At 38.6% G+C, this 8132-nt stretch overlaps 1 protein-coding gene across 2 annotated transcripts in view; it reads right to left on the reverse strand.

Moving 5' to 3' along the window:
• Positions 1 to 8132, reverse strand: part of LOC122791715 (intelectin-1a-like) — a 655125-nt gene that overhangs the window by 475441 nt on the left and 171552 nt on the right. Inside the window, exon 1 of one of the 2 annotated variants that reach the window (XM_044059613.1) lies at positions 2350 to 2425. The exons of the other annotated variant lie outside the window; for it this stretch is intronic. The gene's annotated coding sequence lies outside the window, so the exon portion shown is untranslated. Of the gene's footprint in view, positions 1 to 2349; positions 2426 to 8132 lie in introns of those variants that run through there. 2 annotated transcript variants of the gene reach the window in all.

Raw genomic sequence — 8132 nt, forward strand, 5'->3', positions numbered from 1 at the left:
GGTAAGAATAAAACACGTAGACTATAGGTGTGTAGTAGAAGTACATTAGGTAGCTGAAATAAAAGTTAAAATACATTGCAGTAAGCTGGTGTTGGCACTGGGATTTCAGATGCTCTAATCCTCCTTTCTTGAAAAGTTGTAAGCCAGATATGCTAAAAATATGAGCTGGAATAAGCTACAGACTGCACAGACCAACTTAAGGTAGAAAGGATGTTTTTGGAGTATAGCAATACAGAAAGTGGATCCAGCCCCATTGCAAAGAGGGGTAAAGTCATTACTGCACCCGTGATGACCCATGGTCAACTATTAGCACAAGTGCTGGAGAGACCAAATGGGAATAAGTGACCAACACCAGCTCATCCATCCTTTGGAGAGGGAGGCTGTCTTGGTTAGCTGTAATAGAAGTATTAAGAGCCTAGTGAACTTCATGTTATGAGTGGTATAGTGCTTGGAAGGGAAGGATGCATACGCACAGAAGTGTGTATACATGTTCCAAGAGCACTGAGACATGGTGGGGTGGGATGGACTTAGGGCACTCTCTCCCGTAGCTGAATGACACCGAACCAGCTTTCTTGTCCTCCTCACTGGTCTTGTACATTAGTCAGATTAAGCCCAGGGTTCCAGTAGACCTGGTGAGGAGAAAAGCTGGTGGCAGCCAATGGCCAGCTGTGAGGAAAGAGACAAAGAGAGCAAAAAATAAAAAGAAAACAATACAGGAAGCATACTAGTCTAAGTGGAACTTCTTCCTTACAACAAAATGGACAGACTGCATGAAGATGGTGTGAGAAATGAATGGTAGCAGTCTGCAGGCATGACTCAGGATATGGCATGCAGCAATACATTTTTAACAAAGTCCTAAGCCTCAGTGTGTGCCAGAATGGGATAATACAAAAACACATTGTAACTAAACTGTAAATTAATATATTTCCCAAACTTTGATACTATGCTTCAAAAAAGCAGATTTGTTTCTATAACTACAGTTATGGTTGTTATGATGGCCAGTTCATGAGGTTTAGAATAAGCCTGCATAGTACATTATAAAATCTAAAACTTCTCTTTGCTGGAAATGTAGAGTGATGCATTACAGACTTTCCACAGGTTATCTTGCAATGGCAAATTTCCTTAGACTGTTTTAATAACATACACTTCTCTCTCTCTTCAATGCAAAATATAAAAGTTAAAGCTCAAATGTCCAATAAATGTTTTTTACACTACAGGAATTAAAGGCGAGGTGAGTAATTAGAATGTTTTGCAAGAATGTGCACAAACACATATATATAAATTAGAATTAAGCTTTGAAGAGTAAGTTGTAGTTATCAATGGTGTGATTTGTTAATATTTTGTGATTCTGCTTTTTATTTCAACACATTACTCCTTTTCTGCACTTTTCATATGGCTGACAAGAAAGCATAGTAATTATCGAGTGTTAGAAACTTTACTGATATGACAGTCGTTAATTTTTTAAGCATATGTACACATCAGTGTTTATAACAATGCTGTCCAGTTTTGTGGATGCAATCTGTAGTTATTCCTTTATTAGACAATATCAGTCGAGTGTCTTATGTATAGTTAAACATTCACATATGAAACATAAAAATATCAATATAAAAAGATTCAAACTCAAAATAACTACAATAAAAAATATTTTTTTTGCAAGCATCAAGACACCCTATACCAGCCCCCCCCCCCATCTGGGGAGGCTCTGTTCTCAATACCCCTACTCAAGATCTCACAACAGTAGGTAAAGGGCAAATTCCAAGTCCCCACTATACCCTCATCTCACACAAAGTAATACTGGTACACTGCGATCGTCTGACTATTCGTTCTCCTGTGTTGGTATAAAAAACATTTGATATTCCGAATGCGCAACTAAGTAGAGAGTTCCTCGTCAGTCATATCACCTTCAGGAATAGACAAGTACTTAATGCAATAATATTGATGCTAGCAAAAATTTTACAAGGTAGACTTTTTCTTTTTTGGAACAGATCTTACATTTTTATTACACACAGTGTAATGCAAAAAAATACATATATGAAGAACAATCTAGGACACGGCAGCATATGGCAGAAATATAAAGCAGAAAAAGTCACAGTTAGTTCATTCAATCCGTACTTTCAGTAACAAGCTGCGCTGTTGAACTCACCATTAAGTGCAGCCAATAGTGAACTATTAAATATCTGAGAACATGGATTATTAAGCAGTTGGTTTTATATCTAAAAAAAGACTTTCATTTTTCTTGTCCTAATACTGGCAAACACATGTTCTTAGTTGTTCCAGTGTTTGTAAAATAATGTCAGGCATTATAACTCATTTATATGAAAATATTATTTGTAAATTTAAAGGCCTAACCTGTTAAAGAAGATGCATAAAGTAAACACTCCAGTGCTGCTGCTGCCTTCGCTTTTCTCACAGTACTCAGATCTGTGCTTCTAAAACCTCAGACCCTCTGCCCCACCCTGTTGACATCAAGCCATTTGAAACTGAATGTGGGCTGAATCTTGAACATATTCACCCTCTGAGACTTTTTAACTCTTTTCTTGGCAAATAACATAAACTCATTTTCTGCCTTTGAAAACAAAAATATAGTTTCTTATATTATATGTGCATCTAGAATAAGCAAAGTAAAATGCAAAATGCCATCTTTCAAAGTGCTAACTTAACAAACTCCTTTAATGCCTTAATTTAATCTCTTGAGTTTTCCTTCCTTAACTTATTTATATATTTTTATCATTAAAAACATATGTTGCTCTTTTGTGGTTGTTGAACTGCTGTGAACCAAAACATTCTGTATCAAGATATCATATTCCTAGAATGCTGCTTAGGCAGATTATAAAGCTTAATAATGCTATAGAGAATAGTATACCCCCAAGATCAACTTATGCTACAGAGAATAGTACATCCCCAAGATCAACTTATCCCCTTGGATCAACTTATCCACACCCCCACCAGTGGCAGCAATATCCTAGACCTGGTCATCACTAACATGGGTGACCGGTGTTCCACTCCAGAGTTCAGCTCCTCGTTGGTCAGATCTGACAACAAGTTAATCACCCTAGATATCCACATCCCGCTCCCACCCCCCATTAGGAAAACAACCATAAAAAATTTCTCCAAAGCCAACTTCACGCTTCTTAAGACAGAAGTGGCAAACTTCACGACACCCATGCAGATGGACAATAGAGGTACGACTGCTGAATCCTACACAAATGCACTTTATAAGCACTTACACAAGTGCATGGATCGTGCTATCCCTAACAGAACCAAGATGCTATCCTCCAAAAAAATGAAGCCAATCTGGTGGTCTTCTGCCATAAACAAACTCTACAACAGAAGAAAGAAACTGTTGCAAAAAAGAGTAAAATCCCACGATTGGAGGAACTCCCTGGTCAGCCTCAGTAAGAAGTTGAGATCCCTCATAAAATCCTCCAAAGCTAGTTATGAAAACAAAATTGCCACTGATTCTAAAGACAACCACAAAGCATTCTATAGCTATGTCAAAAATCTCAATGGCAACACTCAGATCTGCTCTGAGTTACAGCGCAATGACACTAAATATACAGAACCAACTGATATTGCCAACATCCTGGCAGATAGGTTCAGTGCTAACTTTATCCCCCTCTCACCCCCTAAAGACCCCATCTTTATACCGGAAGAATGCAAAGTTCCTGTAATCATGGCTGCATAGGTAAAAACCTCACTCTCCAAAGCCAAGAACACAGCATTCATGGGACCTGACAACATCCCAGGCTGCCTTCTACATGAACTACAGAATGAACTGACACCCCACCTAAGTACCATGTTCAATCATAGCCTCATCTCAGGCTTTGTGCACATTGAATGGTGCACCGTGACAGTTATCCCACTCCACAAAGGGGGGGGCCACAACAGACCCCGGTAACTACCACCCCATTAGCCTGATGAGCCTCATCTGCAAGGCCATGGAACGTATCATCATGGAACTCATAAACAAAGACATTGGAGATCTCCAAACTCTGGACCCCACACACTTTGGGTTTGTAAAAGGCAGAACATGTCTCCTAAACCTGATAGACTTCTTTGAAGTAGTCACCAAAGCCATAGATGAGGGTAAGGTGGTTCACACAGCCTATCTAGATCTTGCCATGGCGTTCAACACCATCCCCCACTCTGGAATTATAGATAAACTCACTAAACTAGGTATAAATCCCTATGTCACAAGATGGGTTCCCAACTGGCTTACTAACAGAACCCACACTGTGAAAGTAGCAGACTCCAAATCAAACTTCAGACCAGTGACAAGTGGAGTACCACAGGGTTCAGTCCTGAGTCCTCTCCTGTTTGGTATCTACTTTTCTGAAGTACAGGCTAATACAGAAGGCCTTTGGCTAACTAAATTCACAGATGACTGCAAACTAGGAGCCATAATCAAAACTCCTTACGATGTGGACATCCTACAAAAGGGCCTCACTGAGACAGATGCCTGATGTCAAAGACATGGTCTCAAGCTCAATGCCAAAAAGTGCATTGTCACCCCCATTGGTAAAAACTCTGTACCCATGAACTATCACATAGGCGGTAGTCTACTTAACACCAAAAGTGTGATAAGAGACCTTGGGACACAGGTGCACAGTAGTCTCTCCTTTGATAATCACATCACCACAGTGGTCAGGAAATCCTTCTATGTGGCACACCTCATCACAAAAGGTTTCTCATCCAGAAAAAAAGAGGTCATTGTTCCCATCTACTCATCACTCATTAGACCCATTATAGAGTACAATGCCTCTTTAGGTATGTACCTCAGAAGACATCTACAACAACTGGAAAGGCCGCAAAAATACCTCACAAAGAGGATTACTGGCCTCAAACAGATGCCTTACACAGACCGTCTCAAAAAACTCCAGCTTTACTCTGTCGCATATCGCCTACTCAGAGGCGATCTCTGCCTAACATACAAACCTATGTCAAACCCAGAGCTGTTGGACATGCTCCACTTAAAGAAATCCCAAACCCTACGAGCTACATGCTCTAGGGACCTAAACCTTGTCACCACAATAAACAGAACATGCTGGAGGGATAGATTCCTGTCCCAGAGACTTCCCATACTCTGGAACAGACTACCTATCTAGGTCAAACAGAGCTCCTCATTAGCACACTTCAGGAAAAATCTTGATGATTGGATGGGTAATAGGAAATTCACCCTGGGGATCACTTCTGTGGTTCTGCTTGACAGGGGCACAGGAAAATAATTTTCTTGGGTGGCGAAAGCCAGGGTACCTTTTTGGCTAGGCTTGTATAGGCCCTAGGGCCAATAGCCTAGTACCTACCTATGAACCTATGAAGATACATTCAAAATCTGTGTATTATGATGTATGTAACTTTATCTTGTCTTTACATTTTGAAATGGTGTTGTGGACTGTGCCTGTAAATGGTCCACCAAGATCAGTGTGCTACCCTGGTAAAAAAAAGTGAAATAAAATTTAAATAAGAATAAAACTATTCTTCTCAACTTGTGGTACTAAAATCAATTAACAGATTTGGAGATGGAGCCTGTAAGCATGTGCGTTCTAAACATATATTAATTTAAATACATCCATCTTCTATATGTGAGTGACAGTGTAAGGCTGGAAGTAGTGTCTTGAAGAGGGGTGTCCAACAAATGGTCCTAGGGCAACAGTCTGGCCCACCAAAGCATTTTATCTGGCACTCCGTATGTCCTACAACATACTGTTTTAAATGGACAGATACATGTTGGACATGGTAATGTGGCTCCCCAAGCCTTGCAAACTATGGTAAGTGGCCCCTGAACTGTTTGGTAAGTGGTCCCCTGAGCCAAAAAGATTGTACACCCTTGGTCTAGAAGATTCATGCATAATGGTTCTTTCTCCATATATTATCTTAGAAATTTACTATAAAACATCATGGCTTACTTAGTTAAACACAAAATATTGCAGCTATAACTTTTAAACCTAACAAAAATCATAAACATATAACTTATTTAAACAGTTGAAAATGTAACAATAAAAACAAGTTTTTACAAGTGGAATGTGCTGTCTGCTCCCTAGCCCTAGCCTTTATATACACTACCTCTGAGGTCACACAGACTTGGAGAAAAAGGAACAGTATTGCAAAACAAGAAACTATTTTTCCCCCTTCTGGGTTGCCTGAATTTACAAGAGAAGAGAACATCTATGACAAAACAAGGTCTGAGATACTAAGCCATCAACAGCTTGAAAAAGCAATTAAACAGAAGTGGCATTTTGAGATCTGATTAAACAGTATTTGTTCAATAACCATCCACCTTTTTAAGTGTAATAATGTAATGCATTTTTGTGTAAATAAACAGTAAAATAATAATGCCAACATATACATGCAAGCACCATTGCCAAACAGAGAAACACAGAAATAATCTAGGAAGGATAACAAATAACTTTTGACATGGCAAGTAAGAAGGAAGTTTGTGATGACCAAGATGGCAGATTTGGTGGCTGCGTGAATAACATTTAGACAAACAGGATTTCTACAAGCAACTGTGCACAACACAAGATGCTTTTATAAATATTTGTTTTATACAACAACTTATGCAGTACGACTTTGGGACACATGCAGAGACACACAAAAATATCTTTACAAATAATACAATTTGAATATAAGGGAGCCATGCAGTTCATCAAACACTGGTTCGTTGGAGCTGCAGTCATGAGAAAAATGATATTGCTAGTTTGTTTCATTGGAAGCGTTTAATGTTTTTCAGAGAGAATACACAGTAGTTAGGGTAAGGACATTTTCCTTCTAAATCCTACCTCCCGATCCCATTTTCCCTCTCAACCATTCTATGTATCATCTCACCGTTACTCACCTCTCTGAGCCCTTCCCGCACTTAAGCGTTGTCTTTCTTTGCAGCTCACACCTTAGCTCACCCTACAGTACAACTATAATCAATATTTAAGATGAAATACACGCAATCCTTTTTTTATCTGTTATTCTTACATCACTGTTTATTGTGTTCTTTTGCCTGTATTGCAATTTTTCCTTTCCATGACATTTAGTTAATCAAGGTGATTTTTTTTTCTTTTTATTGCTTTCTTTTGTATAATGATTTTGTATTATAGCAAATGCTTTAGTTGTTTTCCTGGTGTTTTCTGTGAAATGAGCCTGAGAATAGTCCATTGAGATCAGTGCTCTCCCCTACTTAACAGATATTAATAAATAAATAACTGCCTCAATGGTTGTGAAACTGCAGAATTAGTATATTTAGAAAACTGTAGGTGTGGGGTGCAGGATGACTGACATCTTGGAAAAACAGATGATTTTTGTGTTTTTGTAATATTTTTATGGACCGGTACTCGATGGCTTATGACAGATATATTGTATCATATTGCAATGATTTTTTACCTATTTGTCAAGAAGATAAGCCCACATGACACAAATGTCCCTTTTCAGTGTTGATCTGAGAGCTCTGACTGGTTAAATGATTTGCTCAGTCACATAATAAGCAAATGGAAGTGAAAGGAATTAAACCTAGACCATAGGCACCAGGAAGCACCTCACTAACACTACAAAGCCTTAGTCCTCTACTCTAACTGCTAGACTTTGGTAATCAAGTAGAGACCCCTATATAAGTGTGAAGGAACTTTTCCAAGGCAATGATTACAAATCTACCTTTCAGTCAGCACTGTTAATGGTTGGCTTTTGCAACAATTAATATTCAGTGAATTTAATATGACACTATTATTTAAATGAGGCAGTGTTTCTAATGTAAAAGTACAAGTGATCAAGCTACTAACAATATGGAATACGTTTTTACATTAAAATGGTGCAACCAATGATCAATTGTTAAAGCAAATGAGTATGGTAAAGGTTTGTTAACTAACAAATAAGTGTAAAGCAAACTTTAGTAATTTTCATACATAAGGGTAGCAGAAATAGACTTTCTAACTGTGTGTGTGTGTGTGTGTGTGTGTGTGTGTGTGTGTGTGTGTGTGTGTGTGTGTGTGTGTGTGTGTGTGTGTGTGTGTGTGTGCACATGCATGTTTGTGCGTGTGGTATTGTAGATAATGACAGTTATATGTTAGTGGATAATTACTATGGGAAAGACCTAAACACATGTAAAGCAATGTGCAACGGCAAATCAGTAATGCTTCATATAGGCTAGT

Source organism: Protopterus annectens, chromosome 17.part0 (genome assembly GCF_019279795.1).
Source record: "Protopterus annectens isolate FY-2018-M chromosome 17.part0, PAN1.0, whole genome shotgun sequence".
Classification (NCBI taxonomy): Eukaryota; Metazoa; Chordata; order Ceratodontiformes; family Protopteridae; genus Protopterus; species Protopterus annectens.